General features: G+C 40.8%; 1 pseudogene; it reads left to right on the top strand.

Annotated features, from left to right (window-relative positions):
* The first annotated feature begins 9,367 nt into the window (after nucleotides 1-9,367).
* On the top strand, nucleotides 9,368-11,068 carry LOC142046211 (uncharacterized; annotated as a pseudogene).
* The last annotated feature ends 219 nt before the right edge of the window (nucleotides 11,069-11,287 follow it).

Below are 11,287 nucleotides of genomic sequence, written 5' to 3'. Positions count from 1 at the left end.
GTTTATTTCTAAAGGGTGAAAATGCGCATTAAGAAGGTAAAATTTCAGCACAAATCTGGAAAGTATGAGGCAGCCACAAACCAACCAGCCAACCAGAAAACAAACTAACAAACCCCAAAACACTTAATCAAAAGAAAATGTTAACAAATCTCTGAACAGCAGCACCACTTTCAATTGCCAGTTTATATGAAAGAGCCAGTAGGGGATTAGACAATTGCTGCATGAAGAATAAACCAATGACTTCCGATAATTTGGTGCTCAGTTGATAGTAAGCAATTTAATTAAACTGATTGTTTTTGCATTTGTGAACCCTAGTGGAATATAAGAGTTTGGGAAGCAGTAGAAAGGGAGGAACTGAAGGATAAAAATAAACACAAATATATGAAGATTTTCTCTCTGAGTTAAATGCATAGCATTTCAATATAGCATTATTCCAACTGAAATAAGTATAAACAAAAAAGTATTGGATTTCTTAGAACAGTGGATTTTAGGGAGAAATCAGTTTAGTTTTAGCAGAAAAATAAGCTCCAACATGCTCCTGTCGCTCTCCACAACCTAGTGTGCAGAACACAAGGGCAGATTAAATTTATTGTTGAAATATGAAATCTTGCACAGATTGATGGAAATAATATGAACTATATACCTTACTGGCTTTTCAAACCTGGGTAAGCTGCCCCAGTGCAAATCAAGCCACACCAGTACAAAGTGTGTCTACAACAGGATTTTACATTGGTGCAGCTGTATTGATGGATCCAATTCAGTATACAAAAGACGCTTTCGCATACTCCTAATAAAAGTCGACATGCAGTGAGACTGGAAGGCAGCACATTGATGAAGGCAAACTTTTTTACACAGCACATAATTAAGCTATGGAAATAACTGGCACAAGATATCACTGAATCCAAGAATTGATTCAGATTCAAAGAAGGAAATGGAAAATGGGATTATCCACAATTGCATTAGAAATATAATGGAATTAAGTCTGAATGCTTCAGAACATTTACTAGTCAATAACTGATGGACAAAAAATTTTCATGCAAAATATTTTTCTGTCAAAAATCAGATTTGGATTGCCCAAAACAAGTCACAAATTTGGGTCAATTTCACTTAAATGTTTTAAGAAAGAAAGAAAGAAAGAAAAAGAAAGAAAGGTAGGTCAAAACAGTTCATTTCAGCATTTCTGAAAAAAAATCAGCTTTTTGTTTCATAAAGACATTTAATTTTGGAATTGCCACAACTTTATTTAAAAGCCACTTAAAATATTTTAAAAACCTCAAAATCAAAATAAAACCTTTTGACTGACCCATAACAAAACTTTCAGTATTTTGGACCTGCCTCTGAACTGAACATTCAGTTATTCACACAGCCCTACATTTGAAATCTTGTCACAAGTAAAATCTACCCCATGCAAACGACAAGCACAAAGTTTACACACCATTTAAGTCTCAACTAAGAGCTAGATTCAGAAAGGTACTTAAGTGCCTAACTACCTCTTTAAGTGCCTAAGTCCACTGTTAGGCACCACTTACATTCATGCAACTCCTCTCATTTGCTGCCTAACACTGCAGATGCTTAAAGTTCCTATGTTTCCACCAGTTAAGTCCCCTAAGTGCCTAAATGTTTGTTGTTGAGTATGTGCACAGCCTCCTCTGTCCTGGCACTACCCGACCAAGCCAATCAGCACTTAACTCACTTCTAGGCCCCAGTGGGATTCACAAGTGAGGCATTCCCCTAACTCTCTCTCCTGTGGGGCATGCATATTCCGTCACAAAAGGCATACAGAGTAGGAGGAGGTGATGGTGATGGTGTCACCTCCTCCCTTTTACGCTTTTACTTAGCTCAGTGATTAAAGCACTCACTCAGGATGTGGGGTGCCCCATTTTTTTCCTGATGCGGATCAGGACTTAAAAACAGGACACCAACTTCCCACACAACAAGTGCCCTAACCACTGGGCTATTGGGTTAAAAGAGGAAACCCTCTTCCCCTCCCATTTCCTACTTCTTGTTCTCTTACTTCTTGAGAAAGGGCTCACATGGTTTAGGAATCTAACTTCATGGGGCTGTGAATCCTGACTGGAAATAGATGCTTCCTTCCAACCAAACTCCTTTTAAGGATAAAGATTTAGGCCACCCTGCATCTCAACTTTTCCTACTGGCTGGCTAAGACAGCTCCCTGCTCAGCATTCTGGCTTCTGTGTCTTTTTTAGGCACCTAATTCTTCCCATGTATTGTATAGGAAACCTGAGCTCCTAACTCAGGGTTGCAGATTCCACTAGGCAACAGAGCACTTAAAAGTTGGGCCTTGCAACACCTAACTCCTTCTTGTGAATCTAGCCCTAAATGTCCAAAACAAGTAAGTAGCCTTTGTGTCAGCCTTCTGTACAGGTGAGTTTCACCCGGAAAGAATACAGTTATTCATGACTGTGAACAAATTGTTTGTCTCTTTTAAAGTAGTTGTGATTCTTGAGGCTAGTGACTTCTAGGCACACTCAATCTACAATGATACTGAGAGAGATTAAAAGGGCTTGCTCCTTACAAAGTAAGATATTTACATTCCCTTTCTGAATTCATGTTACCAGAAAGAAGGCTACAGACATTTACAACGTTGTATCATATCACTCTTTAAAGCATTTTCAAACACTATTACAGTAAAGAAACCTGGAAGTATTTTCTTTGTGAGTTTTTGTGACCATAAATTCCCCAATTAAACTGTTTCCTGGCTTCTACTGCCACTATTCTGAGGGAATATAATAGTCTAACCAGATGGCCCAATTTTATAGGGATAGTCCCAATATTCAGGGCTTTTTCTTGTATGGGTGCCTATTACCCCCCACCCCTTGTCCTGATTTTTCACACTTGCTATCTGGTCACCCTAGAACATTTAAGCAACACAGAATCTGACCATAAAGGAATCCTTGGGCTATATTTTACCCCAATTATGCCTTAATAAGCCAATGGAAAGAGAAGAAGGAATGAATACCTCATACCACTGAAAATGTAGGGGAAATTTAAGTAGACAGAAATGAATTACCCAACTTATATATGTAATTTATTAATATTAACATGATTTATCTTAAAATTGCACATTCTATAGAGAAACACATAGAAATATCAATGGATCAGTATCTGAGAACAATCCTACTTCAGCCCCATACAGATAAAATTTTACCCTCTCCATCCACTCATGTTGCATTTCAACCTACCCCCACAGAGAAAGCCTGGGGAAAGAGCTGGACTTTACAGCATGTCCTGAATGAATGACTTGATTTTCATCCATCACCAGAAGAAGAAAATTGAAAGACACAGGATGCTCTGTCTTCTTAACATATCTAGATATAAACTAAGAATTCTGAGGATTTCACATTCCTTATTATTTAGTGTTCCTCATTATATTACTGGTGTAGCATAGAGTCACAGAGTTTGAGGCCAGAAAGGACCATCAGATCATCTAGTATGACCTCTTATATACCACATACTACCAACACCACCCAGCGCCCACACACTAAACCCAACAACTGAAATTAGACCAAAGAATCACAGCCCATAGGATATAAGGCTATTATGTGCCATGGGCTGAAAATAAAAAGGACTGAAGGAAATGATTTAGAGAGATATACCCAAATAATTCTGGAAAGTCACCTGCACCCACATGCTGCAGATGAAAGTAAATAACTTTGGGGAGGACTGGCATTAACCTTGGGAAAAATTCCTTTCCAACACCACATATGGCAATCAGTTAGACCCTGGAACAAATGAGCAAGAACCTGTCAACTAGGCACCTGAGACAGAGAATGCTTGATGCCACCTCAGAGCCCTAGCCCTCCCCTTGAAAAGTCCCATCTCCATCCCTGGCTATCCCTGATGCTTCAGAAAAAGGAGAGCAGCTATAAGCAGGATAAGGTTCCTATTGAGATATGCACTGTAAAACCAACACAATATTTTCAATAATCTTCATTGGAAAAGTTCAATTTGAGGCGATGCTACATCAGTAGGTGATTTCTTGTGCAGAGACTTACAAATCACTTCTTTAAGAGCTGCTCCCCCTCCCAGAGAGCAGTAACTCAATAGTGAACTTCACCAGCAAAGAAAGACATCAGTCCAACATGAAGGTCAAAGCCAAGAGTTCCTCAGTCGCTCCAGAGCCTTAATAAGTGGTCCTGGCAAAAATTCAGGTAGCAAAATAATTCTAATAAATGTTTTGATACCCCCAGAGGTAGACATTTCCATCACAATTTATTGGTTTAATGAAGAAGAAGACCGAAAATTCCTCACAGCATGATATACTGAACTTTGTCACTAAGCAGAGACAAATCAGCCTCACCTGGATGTTTATTTCTCAAACACTTCTTTGGACAGGGACATCACAGATGTTTCGGTGAAGTGAAGAAATCTCTTTGCAACTCTTTTACTGGCCCAGTACAAAAATTTCAACAAATCTTTATACTGTAGTCAATCAAAATCAGAACCAGACTCCCAATGTTAGCACTCAAGCCATCTTCCCTGGTATTTCATTTATCAAAGGTCACCTATATCTATACCATTGTGACACCAAGCCAAGGAAAAGAGTACATATGGACAATTGTGTTAATAGCAGAGTGGTCTCTAAATTGATCAGTATTCTTCCTCAGAGAATTAAGAACATAAGAACGGCCATACTGGGTCAGACCAAAGGTCCATCTAGCCCAGTATCTGTCTACCGACAGTGGCCAATGCCAGGTGCACCAGAGGGAGTGAAGCTAACAGGCAATGATCAAGTGATCTCTCTCCTGCCATCCATCTCCATCCTCTGATGAACAGAGGCTAGGGACACCGATTCTTTATCCTTTCCTGGCTAATAGCCATTTATGGACTAGCTACCATGAATTTATCCAGTTCCCTTTTAAACATTGTAATAGTCCCAGCCTTCACAACCTCCTCAGGTAAGGAGTTCCACAAGTTGACTGTGCGCTGTGTGAAAAAGAACTTCTTTATTTGTTTTAAACCTGCTACCTACTAAATTTAATTGGTGATCCCTAGTTCTTGTATTAAAGAATAAGTAAATAACTTCCCTATCCACTTTCTCCACATCACTCATGATTTCTATACCTCTATCATATCCCCCCCTTAGTCTCCTCTTCCAAGCTGAAGAGGCCTAGCCTCTTTAATCTTTCCTCATATGTGACCCTCTCCAAACCTCTAATCATTTTAGTTGCCCTTTTCTGAACCTTTTCTAGTGCTAGAATATCTTTTCTTGAGGTGAGGAGACACAATCTGTACACAGTATTCGAGATGTGGAAGTACCATGGATTTATATAAGGGCAATAATATATTCTCAGTCTTATTTCTATCCCTTTTTTAATGATTCCTAACATCCTGTTTGCTTTTTTAACCGCCTCTGCACACTGCATGGACATCTTCAGAGAACTATCCATGATGACACCAAGATCTTTTTCCTGACTCATTGTAGCTAAATTAGCCCCCATCATATTGTATGTATAGTTGGGGTTATTTTTTCCAGTGTGCATCACGTTACATTATCCACATTAAATTCATTTGCCATTTTGTTGCCCAATCACTTAGTTTGTTGTGAGGTCTTTTGAAGTTCTTCACAATCTGCTTTGATCTTAACTATCTTGAGTAGTTTAGTATCATCTGCAAACTTTGCCACCTCAGTTTTTACCCCTTTCTCCAGATCATTTATCTAGATTAAAATGGATCAAATAGCCTCTAATGGAAGAAAAAATATAATTGGTCCTACTTTTCCAATGTGAAACATTCCCCAACCTCAAAAGGAAGCTACTACATCAGAAAGATATAACCACCCACCTTAAATTGCAGATGAAAAAAAACCAACAAGGTCCACACTGAGGTTAACTATGGGTCTGGTCGAACTCTCATAAAAATCAGTTGAAAGACTCCCAGGTGTCTGTTACTGCTATCCCCCTATTCCATTTTGTCTCTTACAGCTGTCCCCATACTCCATTTTGTTCTCCTCCTGTGGCCGCCCCTCCCTGGCTGTTAAGTTGTTTACCAGGGCCACTGCCGTTCTCAAAGGGAGGGCCCTTAAAGTTGTTTACAAGAGCCATTGCCCTTCTCAAAGGGATGGCCACTTTGCTAAGTTGGACACTGCCCTGTTCAAAGGGTTAGTCCTGTTATCACCTTGTTAAACCTGGGCTCGGTAAGGGAAGGCAATGTCCCAGCTGCAAGACCTATTGTTGTTTTTAAGTCCTGGCATGAGTCATAGGCCTCATGTGCTTTTGAGTCACCTATTGCACAGACTCTGCCTAGACATGTCTCTGTGCTCACCTGTGTTTGTTTGTGCTCTGTAAGTTAGGTTTTAAAAAAATATTGTTGCATTGTGTTCTGTTACTTGCTAATTTGTGTAGTCTTGGTTAAGTTAGATCAATAGAAAGATTTTGCTGTGTTTCTGTATAATTGTGGTTAAGTCTGTCTTCCCGCTGCCAAACCTCAATTGTATTACTGAAGTCTAGCATAAAACCCCATTGATTACCCTTTTTTTTTCTCTCTAACGCACCTCAACATTTTACATTTACACTACGTGACACATTTTACCCATAACTGTTAGTTGGCTATATGCTGCTGTGACACACCCTTTACATAGAAATTGTTAGCTACCTGTTACATTTAATACTTTAGTGTTAATTGGTTACCAACTGTATTGTACCCCCCTGTATTGTACCCCACTATTGAAACCCCTATATATTTGCTAAAAAGAAACCCCCCCCAATTGTCTACCTTAACAAACCCCATACCCCTCACTATTGAATTTTCCCTGTTTTTTGCATTTTCTTAATAAAGTTTATTTTGCACCCCACCTGTGTGGTAATTGCTCCCCAAGATCCCATATACCTCCTCGCAGGGACACCAGGGACTTCACTGGGAGTTGGATTAGGCCCTAGGTGTGTGGAACAAGAAGTAGCCCCATGGTTATCACAGAGGACATGAGATCTTGAACTATATCTCAACAGTCATCATTCTCACAGGCAGAAATTAAGCTGTTTCTTTTTTACTTGTGTTTTCTTTCCTATTCAAAAATTCCAGCTATGAAAATAAGCTCATTACATTTTTGTACTCTTGGTAGTAATATTAAAGAGGGATGGTACTACAACTTCAGTCAGACCTTCCAAATTATATATACCCCAATGATGAAGGAAATAAGCTCTGATAAAACAACATACAGTTTAGAAAACAGCTTTTCCTCTCTATTTATGACAGAAAAAAGGAAATGAATTGCCTATTAGTTTACAGAACTTCAGCTAATGCAAAGCATTGTAACAGTATTTGTAAAACTGAACCGTTTTGTATATATTTTGTCTACTTCATTCTTACATTTTATCTTTCTGAAGGAAGCATTTTCTTAGTATTTATTTTATATATGCACAAATAACAATCAGTCTGGGAATACAGAAGCAGCAGCAGGAGTAGCAGAAAGATTTGTGCAATCTTTACAGGGAAAGATCATGCCGCAAATTTACTATGCTGAATCAGATTAAATTGCTGAAATCAAGTAGAAGTATGCTTCTGTCCAAAACAATCATGTTCTAGTGACAGCTCCATTATATTATAAAGGAAAAGTGTATAAAGGAAGACTCTCATGCACTGTGATGCAAATCACAGAACTATTTAAGTAAGACTTCAGGGTAGTAAATTACAATCTTATTTAAACTGTGATCTTTCTTGTAAAACAGGAATGAGAGTGCATCTGAGGCTTAGATTTTCTTTGTTCTAGAAAGTTTGGAGGATTGTTTCTTTTTCTTTTGAGTAGCATAATGCTCTTATCTTAACTGTAATGTGCCACTTGTCACAGTACAAAGTGTTAGGAGTTAATTTTAACCTCTTGAAGAAAGAGGCTGGATGCTTTCCATCCTCATGAATGATTTGCAAAAGTCCAAAACTGTGCAGTGGCCAGTGCAGCAAATGTATGGCCAGATTCTTGATAATGATCTAGACCCTTTGCAGCATTCAAACAGTGTTTCAATTTGGGCTGTAAGTGACAGGCAGTCATGTGAAGTACATCTTGACTTGCACAGTCTAGGTAAAAGGAATAACCTTAAGTCCATAGAATGAAAAAGGGCATGGTATAGATAAGTCCATGATTTTCTCCCTCCTTGCTCAGGCAGAGACTTCTGAGGAGGCCTGAAGCAGAGAGTCTCTCTTCTGTTCTTTGGCCTGGAGTTTTTCTCAAATTCCTGCCAAGTTGATTACTGGATCTTGAGTCCCCTGTATCAAAAGCAGAAACTGCAGAGAATCAGCTGACTGTTCCATTGCCCTTGTAACTCCCCTAAGTGTTGCCTCTTCTCAGCCTTTTACTTTCTTTCCACTCATGGCAAAGTCCTTGACTTTTGATTGGTTCAAAAATTCTCAGAAGACCTTTCCCAGCTTCCCCACTAGGAAAAGCCAGAAATCCATGCAGAAGAGCGGACAAGTTTCTCTCTTGGCATCAATTTTGCAAGTAAGCAAGTATTTACAAGAACACCTCCCTCCCTCCTCATACTCACCCCCACCCTCATCTTGCAGTCACTGAAGAGAAAAATCTTCCCAGGGCTCTACTTGGAGAAGTTATATTAGAAAAATATTCATGTTTTTTAATGTGATTTGACAGCTGGAAATGAGAAGAAGGAGCCATTTATCTGTCATTTCTACAAGGATTGTTAGCAAATGCTTCATAGAGTACAGCTTGGAGACCTCTGTCTTATATGACTCATGCTTTTCTTTCCTTACCTCAGTTTTTCTAATAATGATAAAATGTACTGGAATAATATCTCAATTAAATGATTTAAAAAATCCTTTTTTAACTTGCAGCTTGGAGTCTCATTTTTAAAAGAGGGCAGTTATGAGTTATAAATCATTGAACATCTATTTAAAAATACTAGCATTTTACTTTGTTTTGGGCTCATGACAACTCTTTTTCTCCCTAGTTATAAAATGAAGACCCTCCCCTTGCTAACTGAGGTCAAAGGCAAGAAGAGGAGAGGAAATTAGCTTAGGCCTGGTCTACACTATGACTTTAGGTTGAATTTAGCAGCATTAGCTTGATTTTAGCATGGATCCTTCCACGCGACGAAGCCCTTTTTTTCAACTTAAAGGACTCTTTAAATCAATTTCTTTACTCCACCGCCAACGAGGGGATTAGTGCTGAAATCGGCTTTGCTGGGTTGAATTTGGGGTAGTGTGGATGCAATTTGAAGGTATTGGCCTCCGGGACCTATCCCAGAGTGCTCCATTGTGACCGCTCTGGACAGCACTTTCAACTCAGATGCACTGGCCAGGTAGACAGGAAAAGGCTTGCGAACTTTTGAATCTCATTTCCTCTTTGGCCAGCATGGCAAGGTGCAGGTGAGTGCAGATCTCATCAGCAGAAGTGACAATGATGGAGTCCCAGGATTGCAAAAGAGCTCCAGCATGGACTGAATGGCAGGTACAGGATCTGCTCGCCATATGGGGAGACAAATCCATGCTAGCTGAACTCCGTTCCAGTAAATGAAATGCCAAAACATTAGAAAAAGTCTCAAAGGGCATGAAGAACAGAGGCCATAACAGGGACGCATAGCAATGCTGTGTGAAAATTAAGGAGCTCAGACAGGCCTACCACAAAACCAGAGAGGCAAACGGAAGGTCCGGGGCAGAGCCACAGACATGCCGCTTCTATGATGAGCTGCATGCCATGCTAGGGGGTGCAGCCACCACTACCCCAACCCTGTGCTTTGACTCCGTCAATGGAGAATCACGCAACAAGGAAGTGGGTTTTGAGGAGGATAAAGACGATGATGAAGAGACTGAAGATAGCTAACAGCAAGGAAGTGGAGAAACCAGTTTCCCCAACAGCCAAGATATGTTTCTCACTCTGGACCTGGAGCCAGTGCTCCCTGAACCTACCCAAGGCATGTTCACGGACCCTGTAGGCGGAGAAGGGCCCTCTGGTGAGTGTACCTTTGTAAATATTACACATGGTTTAAAGGCAAGCATGTTTAATGATTAATCTGCCCTGGCATTGGAGGCCAGTACAGCTACTGCAAAAGTCTGTTAACACATGGAAATGGAGCAGAAATCCTGGTGTTCCTTATCTCTCTCTCTCTTATCTTCAGGAGAGTGTTATCATTCACGGTCACCTGGTTGAAATAGGGTGCTTTTATTAAGGGGACTTTCAGAGGTGCCCGTTCCTGCTGGGCTGTTTGCCTGTGGCTGAATAGAAATGTTCCCCGCTGTTAGCCATGTGGTGGGGGGAGGCGTGAAGTGATCATCCCAGAGAATAGCGTGGTGTTGGGGGATGATATTTGGGTTTGTGCTGCATGCTAACCCGCAAACCGCAGCCTCTCCTTTTAAATTGCAAATGCATTTTAAATGGCCAACTCAATGGCCTCTTAGTATGGGAAATGAGGGTGCTGCGGTTTGAAACCATTCCCACATGTTATGAAAGTTAAAGAAGCCAAAAGACTGTGGCTTACTGTGGCTGCCTGAAAGCCGAATTCTGTTGCCTGGCACTGTATGAGTAATCTCTCACACCATGCCGGCAGGCCCTCAATATAAGAGGCAAAATGTTACCTTGTAACGAAAGCACATGTGCTGTGTAATGTGAACAGCAAGGTTTAACAGGAAAGAGTGATCCTATTGTTCTCTAAAATGTGTCTTTTTCACCACCAATCTCCCTTTTCCCCAAGCAGCTGCAAATGTTTCTCCTTCGCAGAGACTAGCGAAGATTAGAAGGTGAAAAGAATGCACTCAGGATGAGATGTTCTCAGATCTACTGCTGTCCTCCCAGACTGACAGAGCACACCAGAATGTGTGGAGGCAGACGATGTCAGAGTGCAGGAAAGCACAATAGGAATGTGAGGAGAGCTGGCAGGCTGAAGAGGATAGGTGGCATCAGCTTGCTGACAGAAGGCAAGAGTCGATGCTCTGACTGCTGGAGCATCAAACTGATATGCTCCAGCGTATGGTTGAGCTGCAGGAAAGGCAGCAGGAGCACAGAACGCTGCTACAGCCCCTGTGTAACCAACCGCCCTCCTCCCCAAGTTCCATAGCCTCTTCAGCCAGACGTCCAAGAAAGCGGTGGGGGGGGCCTCTGGCCACCCAGCCACTTCATCCCACAGGATTGCCCAAGCAAAGAAGGCTGGCCTTCAATAAGTTTTAAAGTGTTTAAGTTTAAGTTTTAAAGTGTGGTGTGGCCTTGTCCTTCCCTCCACCCCCACCTCTCCCGGGCTACCTTGGCAGTTATTCCCCATTTGTGTGATGAATTAATAAAGAATGCATGAATGTGAAGCAACAATGACTTTATTGCCTCTGCAAG

This window comes from Chelonoidis abingdonii, chromosome 2, assembly GCF_003597395.2.
Source record: "Chelonoidis abingdonii isolate Lonesome George chromosome 2, CheloAbing_2.0, whole genome shotgun sequence".
In the NCBI taxonomy this organism is placed as follows: Eukaryota; Metazoa; Chordata; order Testudines; family Testudinidae; genus Chelonoidis; species Chelonoidis abingdonii.
The sequence above is the reverse complement of the archived record's forward strand: the minus strand, read 5'-3'. Positions and strand labels throughout refer to the sequence as shown.